General features: G+C 43.9%; 1 protein-coding gene, 1 long non-coding RNA gene and 1 pseudogene across 10 annotated transcripts in view; 1 reads left to right on the plus strand and 2 right to left on the minus strand.

Moving 5' to 3' along the window:
• The window catches only part of ATP4A (ATPase H+/K+ transporting subunit alpha), a 120,184-nt gene that overhangs the window by 37,526 nt on the left and 60,666 nt on the right, over positions 1–21,992 (plus strand). For 3 of the 9 annotated variants that reach the window (XM_081516691.1, XM_081516690.1, XM_081516695.1), the window contains exon 3: positions 15,606–15,711. The exons of the other annotated variants lie outside the window; for them this stretch is intronic. The gene's annotated coding sequence lies outside the window, so the exon portion shown is untranslated. The remainder of the gene's footprint in view (positions 1–15,605; positions 15,712–21,992) is intronic. 9 annotated transcript variants of the gene reach the window in all.
• On the minus strand, positions 1,470–2,623 carry LOC145515749 (etoposide-induced protein 2.4 homolog; annotated as a pseudogene).
• On the minus strand, positions 4,130–6,006 carry LOC145515776 (uncharacterized). The gene is made up of 3 exons (XR_014060997.1): positions 5,933–6,006; positions 4,746–4,856; positions 4,130–4,336 (listed from the first exon to the last, which is right to left on the minus strand). It is a non-coding gene; the product is annotated as an uncharacterized LOC145515776 (long non-coding RNA).

The raw sequence follows: 21,992 nt of genomic DNA on the forward strand, positions 1-21,992 counted from the left end.
GCCCAAAAGTGAAATTGTTGCATCAGTTGATAGACAATCATAATTAATCTATAAATTATACTTTTGAGGGTCTCCCATTCTTTTTTCTATAGTGGTTGTCCAAGTTTACCTTCTTACCAACAATGTACAAGTGCTCACTTGCAGGCCAGGGATTTTTAAAAATCAAGATGGGGTTCTCACTGTCTACTTCTACCTGAATTCAAAGGACTCAGTCCTCTGGGGATGGTGGAATTACCAAATAGAAGGAGATGGGATCCCTGAATTATTTGTGGGTCACTTGAAATGCCCAAATATGAGGTTCTGGGAATGTGAAATATACTTCTATTTTGTGAGCTAGTATACTTACTACAGCCACTAGTGTGACCAGAAACAATATGCTTTCTAGACCTCAGTGTCCGCTAGCCCATTGCATCTCAAACTATTTTTGATTGTACTATAGGATCTGTTTTTGCTATCTCCAGTCTGTCATGGATTGATCCTTTGGGGCTGTACTTTTTTTTTTTTTTTCATGTTTAATGGGTGTAATAAGTTTACCCATTCAGTTCCTATTTGCAGCACCCAATATTCTTTTGAAATACTAGACAGACCCGGCAGTGGCCAACAGTCAGGTTGTCTGAGCATTCCCTGTTGCAGTGGCACTTGTCCAAAATTGGTACCTCCCTATCGTTGAGTGAGCTTTAAATGTACCAGTGAAAAAGCTTTTCTCCTTCAAGGGGAAGAAAGAAAATCACTCCTCAAAACCCAGCAGATGTGGCTGTGCAGTCTTTCTCCCTGTCCCATCTCTTCAGGCTTGTTTCTCCTTTTCTTTTTTTGCAGTGGAGCAAGAGACCAAAATCTAACTTGAGTTACAAGAAACAAGCCAGTGACAGCTATAAAGGGAGTGACCAGGAGCAACAGAGCCTCCTGTCCCTCCCACAGCCAATATACGTGCATTACAGAAAAACAAAAATAATAGACTCACAAAATACAGCAGCCAGAATCACAAAAATCCATTCATCCAAGGGTGGTGGGAGGCAGAAAGGATAAGTGGAAGGGGAAATGGCACAGGGAGAAAGAGTATTCAAGTCAGTCCAGGCACGAGGCTGTCAAGTGTTAGAAAAGAGCTGCAGAAAAACCTGAAATCCTTTCAGACTCACCAGTGTTTAAAGTCCATAGTGGTGTCAGGAAGATCCTGCCTTATGTGCACCAGAGACAAAAGTCCGGATTCCTCAGAGAGAAGGGAATGTGTCTAGGGCCTTTGGCATGGTGGGCCCTGCCTTCCCTGGGAGGGGATGGAGGTGAACCAGGAAAAGAGCTGCCACGGCATTCTTCTGATACCTCCGTCTCCTCCGGATGGAGGGTGATGGACTCAGGGGCCAGCAACAGCCTTCAGCTCAGCAGGAGATGGGTGTCGTGAAGAAACTCTGCAGAAGTGGAAGTTACTGCAGGTCCACCCATCTTGTGGAAGAGTCTGCTGCTTAAGAAAATCACTAAGGAGAAGAGGTGCAATAGGAAAAGGTATGCTTTGCTGGGGATCTTTGCTTCATTGGCGCTGATAAGGAATAAAGGGAAAAGGACAGAGAAGAGGCAGCCACTGACAATGTTGGAAGACTGCACTGCTATGAGGAAAGCCAGGGGCAAACCAAATCCAAAGCAAGGCCAATTCCTTTCTGTGTTTGACAACTGCTGGTGCATTTCAATTCCTTTATTGAACCATCCATTGAAGCAGTATAGTGAGTAGAGCTTCTCTGATGGATCAGTTGGTAAAAAAATCTACCTACAATGCAGGAGATCCCGGTTCGATTTCTGGGTCGGGCAGATCTGCTGGAGAAGGTGTAGGCTACCCACTCCAGTATTCTTGGGCTTCCTTTGTGGCTCAGCTGGTAAAGAATCATCCGACAAAGCGGGAGACCTGGGTTCAATCCCTGCGTTGGGAAGATCCCCTGGAGAAGGGAAAGGCTACCCACTCCAGTATTCTGGCCTGGAGAATTCCATGGACTGTGAGTAATGAGTAGAAAAGAGACATATGCAGAAGACTAACCAGACTAACCAGCTGGGTGGGAAAGAGACTCACAAACATCCCCTGGAGGAGGAAGAGAGCCTGCAGCAAAAGGCTGAAGAGCATGTCAGCAATTATTTTGCTGACCCTAGGGAATGCAGGAGGCTTCCTTCCTGATACATCGGATGCCAGGTCAGCTATATCATGGAACCAAATTGAGCTTATGACTTTGGTGAGCGCCAAGAGGGAGTGCACCGACAGAGCTCTGAAAGTTGACCCAGGGAAAATCTCCAGCCATGATCAAACATCCCCGTGTAGTGATGGGATCACCAATAATCGGGCCGCTACTGACTGAAGCACAGGAATAAACACTTGATGAAACAAGAGGAGATTGAACCAGAAAACGCTACCATTCCGAGCGCAGCACTGAAAAATTCTCCTAACAACATGTGGTTCACTCTCCTGCTTCCTCTCCGTGCTCTGGGCTCTCCTCTGAGCCAGGACACGGCTTGCCCTTTTTGTGCACTGCTCCTCTCTCTTTTGTTGAATTCGAGCATCTAGCTTTGAGATGGTACAAATTCCCCAGACGGAGGTTTTGATTCCCTGGGTAGGGTCCTGTGGAAAGGTTTTGACTCTGTAAACCATTTCTTCACTGCCCAAACTATCAACTACACAAAGGCGAGAGAGGTGTCCCCAGATCTTTCATCATGAGGGACACAGCTGCTTTGCCACCGGGGCTCCAGCTCTAGCCGGGCCTCTCGCCCTATGCGGACCCGCTCAGCTCCTCCCAGCCCAACCTGCCTGGCCACCCACTCCTGCCCCCGTGCTCCCAGGCCAAGGCTGCTGCACCCATACTCTGGCTTATACTTGGTTCAACCAGATAAGACCCTTTATTTTTATTTTTTAATTTTTAATTGGAACAAGACTCTTGATCTTATACTTGGATGCCATGACAATGTCAAATTGCTGTAAGTTTCAACGTATGGCTTCCCTGGTGGTTCAGAAGGTAGAGAATCTGCCTGCAATGCAGGAGACACAGTTCAATTCCTGGGTTGGGAAGATCCCCTGGAGAAGGGAATGGCAACCCACTCCAGTACTCTTGAGTGGAGAATCCCATGGACAGAGGAGCCTGGTGGGCTACAGTCCATGGGTGTCACAAAGAGTCAGACAATCCTGAAAGACTAACATTTTCACTTTCAACGTACCTACTGGCAATTACTGGTGATGGACAAGGAAGTCTGGCGTGCTGCAGTCCATGGGGTCGCAAGGAGTCGGACATGACTGAGGGACTGAACTGAACTAAACTGGCAATTTCTGCACCTATCTTGTGTAATTAACACTAACAGTCAGTGGACCAGTATTGGCATTGCTTTAGCTTATTACCCTGTGATATTTTTCTCCACAGTATTTACATTCCCTGTAATTACCTTGTTTATTTAGGGGTCTATTTGTTTATGGTTTTCTTCTCACTAGAGCATAAGCTCCATTAGAAAGAGGTCTAATTTATTTTGCTCTGTTGCTTTCCCAGTTAGTGGCTGAGACATAGTAGGTGCTCATAAAGTATTGTTGAACGACGCCTAAATCACAAACAATGGTGTTGGTGGGGAGAGGAAGCAACCATAGCTGTTAGGGAAACTCTCTACAATCCTACCTGGCCTGAGTTTTAGTCAGTTCACTCACAGCTGCTTGACTCTCTGGTTTTCTGATAGACCACAAGTACCCCATATTAGGTCCAGATTAGGTTCAGCCTCCAATACCCCCCACTGGATTTCCCCAATTACAGATAGCTCTAATGCGGATGGTCACTATCTGGTGATATGTCTTCCCCCCTGGTTTGTAAGTTCTGAGAGGGTGGAGATTTGATCTGAAGTTGCCTGCAGTATCCCCAAAGTCAGGCAGCTCAGTCAAGGCCCTTGGTTGACATAAATAGGTTTGTGGCATGTATTTGGGCAGGAGGGGAGGTTGCCCTGGAGAAACAGTGCCTTACACTGTCTCCCATGAGTCCCCCTTGGCTGGGTCCCAGGGTTGGTTTGAGCTCCGGTCCAATAGGCTGCCTGAGTTACCACTTCCTTCCCCCAACAACCACCTCAAGGTGCTTCAAGTTAGAACACCTGGCACACCAGACACTGGCCCAAATGGATACTTAGAGCCTTGGTAAGTAACGCTGTTGTATATTTTGGTGGTTTTCTTCATGAGCTGGAGATGAGGTTACCGTTTAAAAGTGGCTATTACAAATATAATCCAGGCATTGATAGCAGCGATGCATGACAGAATAATTCCCGCCACTGAATAACTGAAGACTTTGTGGGAGGTCTTGACTGCCAAGGCTCGTTCATTCCTACGGTTGTGGCGTCTTGTCTGAGTTTGAGAAGAGAGACAGAATAGGAACAGATGGGCTTAAAAGGATTATTGGAGGGGGTGAAGGCACTACAAGGGTGGGGTCTGAACCAACAGGATGGAGAATATGGATGAAATTTATCCAGGGTCAGGGCTTCCCTGGTAGCTCAGATGGTAAAGAATCTGCCTGCAATGCAGGAGACCCAAGTTTGATCCCTGGATTAGGAAGCTCCCCTGGAGAAGGGAATGGCTACCCACTCCAGTATTCTTGTCTGGAGAAATCCATGGACAGAGGAGCCTGGCGGGCTACAGACTATGGGGTTGGAAAGAATTGGACACAACTGAGCAACTACACACACACACAACACTCACACAGGGCCAGGGTGGAGAGGGAGGAGAGGGTGAGGACTGACAAGATGCACATTCCCACCTGGGAAGAATAGTACAAGGCTGCAGTGCCTAAAGGACAGCACAGGAGATAGGCCAAGATCGCCAGCAAGAGGTGGTCACTGGGGGGCTTCTCAGCCATAATTTCAAACGCCTGGGGAGAGGGAGTGGGTTATGGCTCAGTATGGCTTCTGAACCCTACCATTCCCTGTAACTTCCTTCCTTGATTGTCCTTGATTCCTATAAAATCTTCACTGACACTCTTTAAAAGTCTCACTGACTCCCTCGAACTCACACTGTATTCCCTCGAACCTTACTATCCATTTTAATAAATCCATTTACCCCATAACTCCCAGATCCTCTCTTCTCCCCACCCCCATGCCCTATAACCTCTCTGTTCTCTGTAACATTTTCTCCATCTCCTGTAAACTACTCCCTGTCTTCTACAACTGCCTTACTGCTCTCTACAGCATGTCTCACTTGACCCCTTCCACTGTCCCCCTAAAATCTTTTCTGACTCTGAGGACTCTCACTTGACCTCCCTGTACCTCAACTGACCCACTGTAATACTTTGTTTCCATGAACACCCTCATTGTCCCCAGAGCAACCTTCTCTTTGTCCCTATAAACCACCGTTCTAAGAAGATCCTCACTCAGCACTAACACCATTCACTTTTCTTGTGTAAAACCTCTATTGTCCCCTTAAAGACTTTCACCCTATAATACTTTAATGTCTTTACTAGCTCTCTGCTTGTCCCTTTTATAATAATATCGCTCATTTTGCCCCTAAGCACCTATCATGGTCCTTTTATGACCCTTATTGTTCACCTGTAAACTCTTCCCCTCATCTATCCCCCACGCCCATATCCTTTCACTTGGCTCCTCTAAGACCTTTAAGCAACTGTAAACTCGAAGTCTCTTCTTATCCACTCATAGCTTCTTCTCTGTCCCTTATAAAGACCTGCCCTGCGTCCTCCTAACGTCTTCTTTCTACCTCTGAAACCAGCTTTGAACTCCTCCTTCCTCTACTAATTACACAACCTCCCTGTTCTGCTAAACTTGTACTGTTTCTAAATTCTTCTCCTCTTAATAAACCCCCTCTGCCGGCTCATGAAACTCTCCTTCCGCCTGATTCTCCCCTACCCCTCCTAACTCTCTTCCTGGCACTTGTCACTCCATAAATTCTCTCCCTACCCCTTCTAATCCCCCCCACCTCCCTCCTTTAGGGCACCTGGATTTGGTACTACCAAGGCTACATAGGGCCTCTTTCCCACTCCACCCTGCCAGGGATTACCATGGAGACCAGGCAGGCCCCGCCTCTGTAGTTCTACTTCTATTGGCCGATTGGAGGTTGTGTGTGCTGGGGAAGCCAGTACTCAAGTGGCTGCTGATTGGCCTGTAGGGGTTCAGGCTCCTCCTAGTCTCTCAGGTGATTGATCAATTCCCGAGGAGCCTTGGGGAAAAAAGCGCCTCTTGGAGAAAGTGATGTAAGCCTGGGAGTCTTGGGTTGCTTCAGGTACCTTGAGAGGGGTCATTTAACGATTTGAGTCAGGTTCTGCAGCAGTGGCGGGTGCTGTTTGTGAGGATGAACGTCTTTTCATGTGCTTACTTAACACATCTATATCCCCCTTGATGGAGGGTCAGTTCATCTCTTTTGCCCATTTTAAAACAATTGCTTCGTTTTTATTACAGTTGAATTTGAGGGTCATTTATATATTTTGGATACAAGTCCTTTGCCAGATGTATGATTTGCAAATATTTTCTCTGGTTCTGAGGTTCATCTTTTCATTTTCTAACAGTGTGCACTGCAGATCAAAAGTTTTTAATTCGGATGAAATCTAAAGTATTATTATTATTTTTAATGAGGGTGCTTTTGGTATAATGCCTAAGACTCTTGCTTAACCAGGTCAGGAAGATTTTCTCCTATGTTTTCATCTTAAAGTTTAATAGATTTATAATACAATTTACATTTACATCTATGCTCTATATTGAGTTTCAAATGTGAAGTTTTAGTTGACATTATATTTTGCATATGGTGGTCCAATTAACCTAACACCATTTCTATTTCTTTGGTAAATTGCCTTTGCGCTCCATTCTAAATAAAATGGCTGTATTTATTGTGGGTCTCTATCTTCACTCGTTATTATGTTCTGTTGACTTATGTGTTTATCCATTTGCCAGTACCGAACTGTCTTATTCATGTAGCTTTATAACGATTCTTCAAGTTGGGTCATGTGAGTACTCCAACTTTATTCTTATTTTTCAGAATTACTTTGACTATGCTTGTCTAGATCTACAAATCTTTTTTGTCTTTAAATAGGAATTGCATAATCTCAAAAATAATATATGTGTATATGTATAACTGAATCACCTTGCCGTGTACCTGAAACATTGTAAATCAACCATACTTCAATAAAAAATATATATTAAGGAATTGCATACGAATTTCAGAATAAGTTGTGAGAGGTGTCAAACCTTCCAATCATCAACTGTGGGCAAACTCTCCATTTGTTTAGTTCTTCTATTTTTTTCATCAGCCATCTAGTTACACACACAACTTATGCACATGATACATTAGATTTGCACCCAGTGTGTGTGTGCTCAGTTGTGTCTGACTCTTTGAGACTCCACAAACTGTAGCCTGCCAGGCTCCTCTGTCCATGGGATTTTCCAGGCAAGAGTACTGGAGTGAGTTGCCATTTCCTACTTCAGGGGAATCTTCCCAACCCAGGGATTGAACCCGCATCTTTTGTGTCTCCTGCATTGGCAGGCAAGTCCTTTACTACTAGCGCCACCTGGGAAGTCTCGGATTTACACCCAACTACTTGCCTATTTGGGAGCTACTGGAAATGGTATTTTAAAAACATTTTTTATTTTGGTTTCTGATTGTTTATTGCAAGCATATGGAAATACAGTAGATTTTTGAATATTGATATTGCTACCTGCACCTTGCTAAACTCATCGATTTTAGGAGTTTTTATTTCATTTTAGTTTTTTTTTTTTCAAATTCTTTGGGCTTTTCTACATAGAGAATCATGTCATCTGCAAATAAGGTAGCTTTAACATCTGTTTGTATGCCCTTTTAAAATGTATTTATCTGACTGCACTGGGTCTTTGTTGCCGCATAAGGGCTTTCTCTAGTTGCGGCGAGTGAGGGCTACTCTCTAGTTGTAGTGCACAGGCCTCTCACTGAGGCGGCTTCTCGTTGCAGAGCAAGGGCTCTCGATGCACGGGCTTCAGTAGTGGTGGCATGCGGGCTCAGTAGTTGTGGTGCATGAGCTTAGTTGCTCTGCAGCATGTGGAATCTTCCTGGACCAGGGATTGAACCTGTGTCTCCTGCATTGGCAGGCAAATTCTTTACTACTGGACCACCAGTGAAGTCCTCTATGCCCTTTCCCCGCCCCCCCGCCTTGTTCTGACATATTGTGCTGATTAGGACTTCCAATCTGATGCAGCATAGGGGTGATGAGAGTGAACATCCTTGCCTTGTTACATATATGAGGGAAGAAAGCTTTCACACTTTCAGCACCACATATGATGTTAGCTATAGGTTTTCTGTAGACACTATCAGGATGAGGAAGTTTCCTGTTCTGGTTTGCTGAGTTTCTATTGTTAACGGATATTGACTCTTCTCAAATGCCTTTTTTATATTGACTGATCGTGTAGTTTTCCTTTTTTTAGACAGTTCATATAATGGATTACACTGATTTTCTAATATTGAACCAACTTTGCATTCTTGGGAGAAACCCCAGTGGGTGATGCTGTATTCGATTTATGTAGTTCTGTTTTTGGTTTTGTATTGTTTCTTTGAGAATTTTCTTATCTATATTCATAACAGATATTGATCTGTAATCTTTGGTACATTTTTTTTCTGATTTTAGTATCATGATAATGCTGGCTTATTGAAATGATTTTGGAAATATTTCCTCTAATTTTTTTTTTTACTGAAGGAGCTATTTTCTGTTTGGTGGTGATGGATATTTTCATTTCCTTGATTGTGGTAATGGTTTCATGGGTGTATACATATGCCAAACTTACCAACCTGTATACTTGAAATATCTATAGTCTTGTGAATTATATCTCAATAACCACCCCCCCAACTCCAGTACTCTTGCCTGGAAAATCCCATGGATGGAGGAGCCTGGTAGGCCACAGTCCATGGGGTCGCTAAGAGTCGGACACGATTGAGCGACTTCACTTTCACTTTTCCCTTTCATGCACTGGAGAAGGAAATGGCAACCCACTCCAGTATTCTTGCCTGGAGAATCCCAGGGACGGCGGAGCCCAGTGGGCTGCCATCTATGGGGTCGCACAGAGTCAGACACGACTGAAGCGACTTAGCAGCAACCCCCCCCCCCCAAATTAGTAAAGAGTAATAAAGTAATTTCTGGAAGAAAGGAGATATTAAAGGCAAGACTAAATTTCTTTCTTTAGGGCTTAAGAAGCTAAATGCTTGGATATTGTACATCCAGGTGAAGATTATATCTCCAAGTTTCCCTGACCCCAGATTGTAAATGATTCATCCTGTATTTAAAAAACACAGACAGTGACTCAATATTCCAGATACATTAAAAAAAATTATTTATCTATTTATTTTGGCCACACTGCTCAGCATGTGTTGAACCTGTGCCTGCTGAGGTGGAAGCTTGGAGTCCTAACCACTGGACCACCAGGGAAGTCCCTCCAGATACGTTTCAAGAACAGTGCAGCCAGCTTTAAACATGAGTAACTCTCAGTCCTCTCAGTCGACACAGATAATAGCAATTCCAGCTGTAACTGGACACATTGAGAAGCACATGGACTCTGTAAATGTACCAGAGGGGAGGCACGAATTTTGTCCATCTCAGCTTTTTCATTTGTTTTGTGTTAACAGGGAGAAATCTTTCCTAACATAATATCAAGTCATGGTATGTTGTTTACAGACAACACCTGAGGCCAGATAAAATTGGACCAGCACAAGGTTTTGTGCTTAACGTGGTAATCACATACACTTCCATCTTGGCTTTTCATTAGATTGATTGAAAGTCAGTCAGATTCATAGCGATGCACTTTCTCCAACTGCCATTTTAATTTTTTTCTTCTCATTACTGATGCTCAATCTTCATAAAATCACAGATGTATTTGTTCAGTTTTCATATATCACAGATATATTTATTCCTCTAGACTGGAGTTAAGGTGGCATACACAGGTGGTCCCCAATCCTGAAATTCTCATTTTATTGAGGCACTTGGCCACCCATAGAAAAGACTGCATTTTCCAGGTTCTCTGAGAGGCAGCCAGAGGCCATGTGATTAAATTCTGGACAATGCAATAGGAGCAGAATAGGGGTGTGTGTGTGTGTGTGTGTGTGTGTGTGTGTGTGTGATACGTAGGTTGTGGTACTGACCCTCAATATAAATAATGTAGTCAATCCACCTTACAGTTCTTCTGGTGCAAGGGTTTGGATCATAAAGTATCAAACATTGTGGGGAATAAATTGTGGGGATAAAAACACAAAATATCTGTGTTCTCTTTAGATTTCAGTATAAGATGGTCCATAATAATTTTTTTTAAAGAGAAAGCAAAAAGAATGATAAGATGATTCATCTCAACCATTAGGAATTTTCACAAAGCTTTTTTTCTTTTGTGATGTAGTTGATTTACAATGTTGTGTTACTTAAAAAAATTTATTTATTTATTTATATAATTTGCTGGGTCTGTGCTATGCAAGGGCTCTCTCTAGTGTGTGGGTTTCTCACTGCAGTGGCTTCTCTTGTTTCGGAGCACAAGCTGTAGGGCACGTGGGCTCAGTAGTTCTGGCTTGCTGGCTCTAGAGTGTGGGCTCCGCAGTTGTGGCACATGGTTTAGTTGCCTTGTGACATGTGGGATCTTCTTGAACCAGGGATCAAACCTGTGTCCCAAGGCAAATTCTTAACCACTGTTCCACCAGGGAAGCCTGTGGTGTTAGTTTCTGCTATACAGCAAAGAGGTACAGTTTTATATATATATATACACACATATATATACACCTATACATATAATATTTATATTTTTTCATATTCTTTTCCATTATAAGTTATTACAAGATATTGAATATAGTCCCCTGTGCTATATTATATATTATGACAAGTAGGACCTTATTGTTTACCTATTTCATATAGAGTAGTTTGTATATGCTAATACCAAACTCTTGATTAATCCTTCCCCACCTCTTCTCCTCTTTGGTAACTCTAAGTTCATTTTCTATGTCTGTAGGTCTCTTTCTATTTTGTAAATTAGTTTACTTGTATCATATTTTAGATTCCACATATAAATGATGTCACATGATATTTGTCTTTGTCTGAATTACTTCACTTAGTTTGATAATCTCTAGATCCATCCATATTGCTCCAAATAGTATTATTTCATTCCTTTTTTATGAGTGTGTAGTATTCTGTTGTGTGTGTGTGTGTGTATATATATATATATATATATATATATGTTATATAAAACTTCCTTTTTAGCCATTCATATGTCAGTGGACATTTAGGTTGTTTCTGTATCTTGGATATTGCAAAGAATGCTGCTATGAACATAAGGGTGCATGTATGTTTTCAAATTAGAGTTTTGTCTGAGTGTATGACCAGGATTGGATTGCTGGATCATATGGTAACTCTATTTTTAGTTTTTTAAGAAACCTCCATACTGTTTTCCATAGTGGCTATACCAATTTACATTCCCACCAACAGTATAGGAGAGTTCCCTTTGTTTCACACTCTCTCCAGCATTTATTGTTTGTAGAGTTTAATAATGGCTACTCTGACTGGTGTGTGATACTTCCTCATTGTAGTTTAGATTTGCATTTCTCTGATAGTTAGCTATGTTGAGAATCTTTTCACGTGCCTATTAGCCATCTGTATGTCTTCTTTGAGAAATGTCTATTTAGATCTTCTGACCATTTTTTGTTTAGTTGTTTGTTTTATTCTTATTGAGTTACATGAGCTATTTGTATATTTTGGAAATTAAGCCCTTGTCAGTTGCATTGATTTGTAATTTCTCCCTGTCTGTAGATTGTCTTTTAATTTTGTTTATGGTTTTCTTTGCTGTGCAAAAGCTTATAAGTTTCATTAGGTCCCATTTGCTTATTTTTGCTTTTATTTCTATAGCCTTGGGAGACTGATCTAAGAAAACATTGCTACAATTTATGTCTCAGAATGTTTTGCCTATGTTCTCTGTTTTATGATGTCCTGCCTTTATTTAAGCCTTTAAGCTGTTTTGAGTTTATTTTTGTGTATGGTGTAAGGGAGTGCTCTAACTTCATTGCTTTACATGTGGCTGTCCAGTTTTCCCAGCACCACTTGCTGAAGAGACTATCTTTTCTCCATTGTATATTCCTGACTCCTTTGTCAAAGATTAATTGACTGTAGGTATGTGACTTTATTTCTGAGCTCTCTGTTCTGTTCCATTGATCCATGTCTGTTTTTTGTGCCAACACCATGCTGTTTTGATTACTATAGCTTTGTTGTATTGTGTGACTTCTAGAAGGGCTATGCCTCCAGCTTTGTTCTTTTTCCTCAGAACTGCTTTGGCAATGCTGGGTCATTTATGATCATTTTATTAGGGTTATTTGTTCTAATTCTGTGAAAAATGTCATGAGTAATTTGATAGAGATCAAATCAATTTGTAGTAATATTTGTTTGGATGACGGAGGATGGCATCACCAACTCGATGGACATGAGTTTGAGCAAGCTCTGGGAGTTGGTGATGGACAGGGAAGCCTGGTGTGCTGCAGTCCATGGGGTCTCAAAGAGTCAGACACGACTGAGCAACTGAACAACAACCAAGACATTAATACAACATTGTGAATCAACTATACTTCAAGAAAATAGTTTTTGAAGAAAAGAAAAGAAATGAAAAAAAAAAAGACCCTAATTTGCTAGGTTGAAACGGTAGCTCATGAGAGGGAACATATGACAAGTGTCACTTGCAGTAGGAAGGTGCTAATTTTCTTCTAGAGGTTGGATGATTGAGTCTGGCACAAACAAAATCCAGTATAAGTATTTTACCAATTAACAATTTTTTTTCACAAGGGGAGGCACATAAGTGAGATCTTACGTATTTCTGTTAAGGAGTAGCTAATATATTTTTCTACAGATGATCTTGAATCGGTCTCTTACCTGCAGCTGTGTCCTCAGCCCCGTTGTGTCATCATTTCTCCTTTGTATAGATAATCGCTTTGACTGATCATGTTTTCTGGTCCATGGCATATCTGCTGCCATGTAAGAACTCGAATGAGTCCCTCTCTGGGGAAGGGCTGCATGTCTGATGGGGAAAGAGGACACAGGCTGGCTGTGAACACTGGGGTGAAGCCCCCATAGTTCAGAAGTCCTGCTGGTTTGGTTGGTGCTTTACATCACAGGGAGAGGCCCATTTTGCCTGTTCCTGTTGCCAGGAGAGGTCCTCTGAGTCCAGCCCAGGTGTGTTCAGGCAAGTGCAAAGCTGGCTATGCTGTGGAGCTGCTGGGCATTGTCATGCCAAGGGGAAAAATCAAACCAGGGAGAAAGCCTCGACCACCTTCACTCTGCAGGAGGGGCAGCTGTGTCTGTCATGCTGCAATCGACCATTTTAACAACAAGCACTTTCACAGTGCTTATTATATGCTAGGCTTTTTGAACTCTGTGAACTCACTTAATCCCCACAACGTCTATGAGGGTTCTATCATTGTACAGTTGGGGAAACTGAGGCAAAGTCAGGTTCATTAGCTTCAGCACCAGGTCCTGACTCGGGATTTGAATGCAGGCTGGCAGGCAGATCCCATACTGGCAGGCAACTGGAATGCTTGCCTAGAGCTGGGACACCAACCAGGCCAAGCAGCATTAGTCCTACTCAAGGCACTTTCTTCTCTTCCCTCCCTTCACTCTTGCTAATGCAGAAAATCCTCATCTCAGGAGCTAAGACAATTCCATAAGCTATTTGATCCAGGTCCTGGGAAGGGTGGCTGAAAGGAGTGTTGCGGCCACCTTGGAGGTGGGGTGTCACTTTCCTTGGGGAGATCGTGAGCCCCAGCCTCTTGTCTATGTCACTAGAAGGGCTAAGAGTTCTTCCCAAGGACAGGGAGGTGGGTGGGAGGCCCTGGAGACCCTTGAATCTGCCAGTCCTGCTCCCAGTCCATGACCACAACTGCAGTGGAAAGCGATCAAGAGCAAGGTGATGGAGTGCAGATGGCAGAAGAGGCCTTGAAGCAGAGGGTGGTGGGAGAGAGGACTAGGGCTCAGATCACGTCTCCCTGGAGGGTGGCTCTCTGGGTCTGTGGGTTGAGGGGAGGGGTGGGGAGGAAGAAGCACATGGGGGTCAGTGACAGTGGGTGGCAGGGCTGCCACCTAGAGCTGTTTCGGTTTTGCACCCATTGCCCATGACCTGTCCTGGCAGGGGAGTGCATGGGAGCTGCTTCACTTGCCCAGGTGAACGGGCACCTCTTCTGACTCGCACAAGGGCTCCCCAGAAGCTAGTGTTCGCCCTGAGGCTGGGCTGCAGTGGGTGGGGGTGTGCTGGGCATTTGGAGAGAGGTGAGGCAAGCCAGGATGCCAGGGGTGGAAAGCTGACCAGGGCAGCAGAGGAGCCCGGGTGACCCTCAGCCAGAGGCTGCCCCGAATTTTCAACGTCTGTGCAGCCTGTGGGTCCTTGTCTGCTGCTGGCTTCTCGGCCACCACCTGGACATCCTGAAGTTTGGCTGTGTCTTAGGGTCTGGGAAGGTTCTGTGTATCTGTGGTGGCTTCGTCCATAGGCAAGAGAGTCTAAGGCTCAGGAGACTGCTTTCCTGCTCAGTTGAGGCTGTAGGTTTGGTTCCCTTAGTTTCTCTCTCCATGAATTTCTTTGCCTCATACTGTATACATCTTCAGTATCCTCTCTTCTAGCCTCTTCACTCACAAACTGCCCCATAGGGTTGTGTAGCTGCAGATACATTCCTTCCCTAAAGAGACACACATACAGGTCCGTGCAGAAACCACATCTGACCCTACTTTATAGTTCCTGTTTGTAATTCTGAAAGCGTGCCCCCGGGATTCAGAGAGGTGTTCTAGGCAGAACTGTTTCCCCTTCAAGTTCATATGTTGAAGCTGTAACCCCCAGTACCTCTGACTGTGACTGATTTGGATATATGGCCTTTAGTGAAAGTGAAAGTCACTCAGTTGTGTTCAACTCTTTGCGACCCCATGGACTGTACAGTCCTTAAAGAGATAATTAATTTAAAATGAAGTTATTAGGGTGGACCTGAATGCAGAATGATTGGTGTCCTTAAAAGAAGAGTCTGTTATACAGAGTGAAGTAAGTCAGAAAGAGAAAGATAAATATTCTATACTAACACATATATACGGAATCTAGAAAGATGGTACTGATGAATTTATTTGCAGGGTAGCAGTGGAGAAACAGACGCAGAGAACAGACTTACGGACCTGGGGTGGGGGCAGAAAGAGGGTGAGAGGTATGGAGAGAGTAACATGGAAACTTACAATACCATATGTAAAATAGATAGTCAATGGGAATTTGCTGTATGACTCAGGGAACTTAAAGAGGGGCTCTGTGACAATCCAGAAGGGTAGGATGGGAGGAAGATGGGAGGGAGGTTCAGGAGGAAGGGGACATGGGTGTCCCTATGGCTAATTCTTGTTGATATTTGACAGAAAGCAACAAAATTCTGTAAAGCATTATCCTGCAATTAAAAAATAAATAAAAAATTTTAAAAAAGGAGATTAGGATACAGACAGCACAGAGGACAGCCATGTGAGGACACAGCTAGCAGATGGCCGTCTGTAAGCCCCAGAGCCAGGCTTCAGCAGAAACCAAGCCTGCTAACACCTTGATCTAGGACTTCTAGCCTCTGAAATTGTGAGAAAACGATCATCTGTTGTTTGAGCGTCTTGATCTGTGGTGTTTGTTTTTCTTGGCAGCCCTAGCAAGCTAACACAAGAGGTGTACCTATTCCTGGATGATTTCTGGTGGACACCTTCTAGCTGCTACAAGAACTTTGGGGTAAACTTAGGCAGAAATATCCAGGTACGTAACAGGAAAACAAGACACCTCCCAAGACAGTGACAAAACCTCTCCAAACATCTTAGCTAGAAAAGCCTGCAAGATGCATCTTCTTATATATTAATCTCGGGGAATTCCTTAATGGCATCATATATGACGCTCTTCTTCAGCTCCTAGGAAATCCAAGCTAACTCACTAACAGCCTCACAAAGAGCCATAGTACTTCCCATTGACCTTCAATGCTACCTGGCACAATTTCCCTGTTGCCCCACAACAACCTCCTGTAAGATATTCCCTTTACTGTAATATGCCCGCCAAGGCCATACAGCCTGCCTTGGTCCCTGCTCACACTCTTCGCGCTGACATCCTTGACTTGCTAAACCAAACAGGGACCAGTGAGTCCCGGTAACACATCCCCAAAACCTCCCTAACACTGTCAGTAACCTCTGAGTTTTGCACACCAATCAAACATCTCTTTGGCATCTACAGTCTTTGCAATCCTCAGTTACCCCTGTTACCCTCTATGAATGCTCTCCACTGATCATTCAGAGCACCCCCAGTGACTATCTAGTTTGTACTTTCTCTTTTTTAAAAGAAATTATTATTGTTATTTTAAAATTAATTAATTTTTGGCTGTGCTGGGTCTTTGTTGTTGCGTGCAGGCTTTCTCTAGTTGTGGCAAGTTGGGGCTACTCTGTTGCAGTGTGTGGACTTCTCATTGCAGTGGCTTCTCTTGTTGCAGAGCACAGGCTCTAGGCAAGTGGGCTCAGTAGTTGCAGCTTGTGGGCTCTAGAGCACAGGCTCAATAGTTGTGCCACACAGGCTTTGTTTCCCCACGGCATGTGGAACCTTCCTGAACCAGGGATCAAACTTATTTCTCCAGGATTGCAACGTGGATTCTTAACCGCTGGACTAGCAGAGAAGTCATTTAAATTTATTTTTTAATATTTATTTATTTGGCTGCATTGGGTGTTAGTAGTGGCACTTGGGATCTTTGCTGCATCATTTGGGATCTTTCACTACAGCTCATGGACTCTCTAGTTGTGGCCTACGGGCTCAGTAGTTGTGGTGTGTGAACTTAGTTGCTCCGTGGCATGTGGAATCTTAGTTCCCCAAACAGGGATCAAACCCATGTCCCCTGCATTGGAAGGTGGATTCTTAGCCACGGGACCACCAGGGAAGTCCTAGTTTGTACTTTCTCTTTAAAAAGGCCACTGACCTCCAGTGACAGCCCTCAGTGAGCCAGTTTAACTGCCCACCTGCCCTGATATAGCCAGTCTTTCCTGACATGGCCCCTCTGTCCTGATATGACCGCTTTGTACCCTCCATAACCCCAAGTGTTTTGATTTTCCCCACAATGTCCTTCCAATCCTTCCTCACTGCTGTGAACTAGACTCCTTTAATACTGCTGGATCCCCTCTCTGCTCTGAGAACATGTTTTTCCTGTCCTCTTCCATCCACGGATGTCCCAATACTCCCTTCTCAATAGAGCCTGTTGTCTGTATCACCTCTGTCATGCTCTGTTTCTCCGAGGGGCTCCCCCATCACTGCACCTGTGTTTCTGTCCCTAAATAACAGCCTCACTGCCCTGCGATTGTGCACAAGGTTAAAATCACCCCAAAGGAAAGCTTCTGCCCACCCTACCTCTGGGCCAGCCCTCTGCCTAGCATCCTGATTGGCCCACATCCTTTGAGGGGGTGGCTCTTTAGTGCCTGTCCTCACCTAGTTCTTGGACTTGCCCTAGAATATGCAGCATTCAGGCCTATTTCTGCATTTCTGGGGCTCCAGGTTCTGAATGTCAGAGTACAGAGCTGAGTCAAGGTTGTTGGTGGATGTCTGAAGGAGAGTGAACTTCAGGATGGCCTTCTGATTTAAGAGTGTCCAGGTCTGGAGGTGCCCAAGCTGACTCCTGTTTTACAAAAGTGATCAGGTCCAGAGGTCACTAAGCTCTGGGCTTCCCTGGTGGCTCATTTGGTAAATAACCTGCGTGCAATGCAGAAGACCTGAATTTGATCTCTGGGTCGGGAAGATCCCCTGGAGAAGGAAATGGCAACCCACTTCAATATTCTTGCCTGGGATATCCCAGGAATAGAGAAGCCTGTGGGGCTATAGTCCGTGGGGTCATAAGAGTTGGACATGACATAGAGACTAAATCACTACAGATCTGGAGGTACCCAAGTGCCCCAAGCCGACTCCTGTTTTACAAGGGTGTCCAGGTCCAGAGGTCCCTGAGCTCTGGGTTCTTCAGTTATCAGGGTTCAGAGGTGCCTGAATTAATCCATTTTTGAGGGTGTCTGTTGTGTCACAACCTCAGGAGTTTCCTATGTGAAATCTGAACCTGGTCCCTCTACCCCCGCCCCCGCCCCATAGATGAAGGACAGGCTGAAGAAAGAGGCAGGCCACTCCAGACTGTGGAGTGGAATTTTTTGTTTGTTTGTTTGTTTTGGCCATGCTGCTCAGCATGTGGGATCTTAGTTCCCCGACCAGGGATCAAACCTGCCACCCTCGTACTGGAAGCACTGTGTCTTAACCACTGGACCACCAGAGAAGTCTGGTGGAAGTTTTGATAGCCAAAGAAACTTACATACCAGGCTGGTACGGGGCAGCTGCAGGACGAGTAGGTCTCTGCACCTGCCTGCCAGAATCCTAAAAGTTTATCTATTTTTATTTTAGAAAAGTAATTTTATTTATTTATTTAGGCTGTGCTGGGTCTTCGTTGCTGTGTGGGCTTCTCATTACAGTAGTTTCTCTTATTGCAGTGCATGGGCTCTAGGACGCATGGGTTTCAGTAGTTGCGGCTCCTAGGCTCTAGAGCACAGGTTCAATAGTTGTGGTGCACAGGCTTAGTTGCTCCACAGCATGTGAGATCCTCCCCAATGAGGGATCGAACTTGTGCCTCCTGCATTGGCAGGCAGGTTCTTTACCACTGAACCACCAGGGAAGCCTTCTTAAAAGTTTAAATAGAGACCTTAACTGGGTTCAGTCACGTATTCAGTCCAGATGGCCTCAACAACACCTTACTCTCCCAAGGCTACTGTCCTTGTAGAGGTTCCCACTGTGGCAGCAGTGGGCAAAGTATATATTCCTAGGACAGAAGAGGGGGTAAAGAGCTTCTGATTGCCCAAGTCTATTTTGGAGTTTACCTGGTGGTCACATCCTCTTCATGACTTCCTCCAACAGTGGCCTGGTCTGGAGGTGTCCGGGTTTTGTGGCCCTCTTGTTATAAGGTGTCTGGGTCCAGTGGTGTTTACGTTCTGGGTTACCTTCTGCTCCTGAAGGGGACCAGGAACAGAGGATGAGGACAGACCTGCAAAAGAGACTGTTAAAGAGCTGCCAGCATTTAGGAGGAGAATGGAGAGTGTTTCCCCAGAAACCAGGTGAAGAATATATTGGATTGGCCAAAATGATCATTCAGGTTTTTCCATCACATCTTACATCTTATAGAAAAACCCAAATGATCATTTTGGCCAATCCAATATTTGCAGATGGAGGGAGAGATCAGCTGGACCAACAGAGAGACCCAGAAGGTGAGTCCTGGAAGGTGAAGAGCTGGAAACATTTGCAGAGGGAACTAAGGACTATTACACACTCAAACAACAGCTCTGCACCATCAAGTGTTCAGTTCAGTTCAGTTCAGTCGCTCAGTCGTGTCCGACTCTTTGCAACCCCATGGACTGCATCATGTCAGGCTTCCTTGTCCATCACCAACTTCCAGAGTTTGCTCAAACTCATGTCCATCATGTCAGTGATGCCATTCTCCACCATCCCCTTCTCCTCCTGCCTTCAGTCTTTCCCAGCATCAGGGTCTTTTCAAATGAGTCAGTTCTTTCCATCAGGTGGCCAAAGTATTGGAGCTTCAGCTTCAGCATCAGTCCTTGCAGTGAATATTCAGGACTGATTTCCTTTAGGATGGACTGGTGGACCTGCCTGCTGTCCAAGGTACTCTCAAGAGTCTTCTCCAACACTGCAGTTCAGAAGTATCAATTCTTCGGTGCTCAGCTTTCTTTATGATCCAATTCTCACATCCATACATAACTACTGGAAAAACCACACCTTTGACTAGATGGACCTTTGTTGGCAAAGTAATGTCTCTGCTTTTTAATATGCTTTCAAGGGTTGTCATAGTTTTTCTTTCAAGGGGCAAGTGTCTTTTAATTTCATGGCGCAGCCACCATCTACAGTGATTTTGGAGCCCCCCAAAACAAAGTCTGTCACTATTTCCATTGTTTCCCCAACTATTTGCCATGAAGTGATGGAACTGGATGCCATGGTCATAGTTTTTTGAATGTTGAGTTTTAAGCCAGCTTTTTCACTCTCCTCTTTCACTTTCATTAAGAGGCTCTTTAGTTCCTCCTCATTTTCTGCTGTACGGGTGGTGTCATCTGCATATCTGAGGTTATTGATATTTCTCCCTCCTTGATTCCAGCTTGTGCTTCATTCATCCCATCATTTCACATGATATACTCCACATGTAAGTTAAGTAGGTAGGGTGACAATATACAGCCTTGATGTACTCCTTTCCCGATTTGGAACCAGTCTGTTGTTCCGTGTCCAGTTCTAACTGTTGCTTCTTGACCTGCATACAGATTTCTCAGGAGGCAGATAAAGTGGTCTGGTATTCTCATCTCTTGAAGAATTTTCCACAGTTTGTTGTGATCCACACAGTCAAAGGCTTTGGCATAGTCGATAAAGCAGAAGTAGATGTTTTTCTGGAACTCTCTTGCTTTTTCTAAGATCCAACGAATGTTGGCAATTTGATCTCTGGTTCCTCTGTCTTTTCTTTTTTTAAAAATTAATTTATTTATCTATTTTTTAACTTTACAATATTCTCTGCCTTTTCTAAATCCAGCTTGAACATCTGGAAGTTCTCAGTTCAGGTATTGTTGAAGCCTGGCTTGGAGAATTTTGAGCATTACTTTGCTAGTGTGTGAGATGAGTGCAATTGTGCAGTAGTTTGAACATTCTTTGGCATTGCCTTTCTTAGGGATTGGAATGAAAACTGACCTTTTCCAGTCCTGTGGACACTGCTGAGTTTTCCAAATTTGCTGGCATATTGAGTGCAGCACTTTCACAGCATCATCTTTGAGGATTTGCAATAGTTCAGCTGGAATTCCATCACCTCCACTAGCTTTGTTTGTAGTGATGCTTCCTAAGGCCCACATGACTTTGCATTCCAAGATGTCTGGCTCTAGGTGAGTGATTACACCATTGTGGTTATCTGGGTCATTAGGATCTTTTTTTGTATAGTTCTTCTGTGTATTCTTGCCACCTCTTCTTAATATCTTCTGCTAGGTCCATACTGTTTCTGTCCTTTATTGTGCCCATCTTTGCATGAAATGTTCCCTTGGTATCTATTTTTCTTGAGGAGATCTCTAGTCTTTCCCATTCTCTTGTTTTCTTCTATTTCTTTGCATTGTTCACTTAGGAAGGCTTACTTACCTCTCCTTGCTATTCTTTGGCACTCTGCATTCAGAATGGTATATCTGTGTTTTTCTCCTTTGCCTTTAGCTTCTCTTCTTTTCTTAGCTATTTGTAAGGCTTCCTCAGACAACTATTTTGCCTTTTTGCATTTCTTTTTCTTGGGGATGGTATTGGTCACCATCCCCTGTACAAGATCATGAACCTCTGTCCATAGTTCTTCAGGCTCTGTCTATCAGATCTAATCCCTTGAATCTGTTTGTCACTTCCACTGTATAACCATAAGGGATTTGATTTAGGTCATACCTGAATGGTCTAGTGGTTTCCCCTAGTTTCTTCAATTTAAGTCTGAATTTTGCATAAGGAGTTCTTGATCTGAGCCATAGTCAGCTCCTGGTCTTGTTTTTGCTGACCATATAGAGCTTCTCCGTCTTCAGCTGCAAATAATATAATCAGTCTGATTTCAGTATTGACCATGTGGTGATGTCCATGTATAGACTCATCTCTTGTGTTGTTGGAAGAGGGTGTTTGCTATGACCAGTGTGTTCTCTTGGCAAAACTCTGTTAGCCTTTACTGTGCCTCATTTTGTACTCCAAGGCCAAACTTGCCTGTTATTCCAGGTATCTCTTGACTTCCCGCTTTTGCATTCCAGTCCCCTATGATGAAAAGGACATCTCTTTGTGTGTGTGTGTGTGTGTTAGTTCTAGAAGGTCTTGTAGATCTTCATAGAACCATTCAACTTCAGCATCTTCAGCATTAGTGGTTGGGGTATAAACTTGGATTACTCTTATACTGAGTGGTTTGCCTTAGAAACGAACAGAGATCACTGTCATTTTTGAGATTGCACCCAATTACTGCATTTTGGACTCTTTTGTTGACTATGAGG

The sequence above is a fragment of the Giraffa tippelskirchi genome, chromosome 7, assembly GCF_054371585.1.
Source record: "Giraffa tippelskirchi isolate mGirTip1 chromosome 7, T2T-mGirTip1v1.2.pri, whole genome shotgun sequence".
In the NCBI taxonomy this organism is placed as follows: Eukaryota; Metazoa; Chordata; class Mammalia; order Artiodactyla; family Giraffidae; genus Giraffa; species Giraffa tippelskirchi.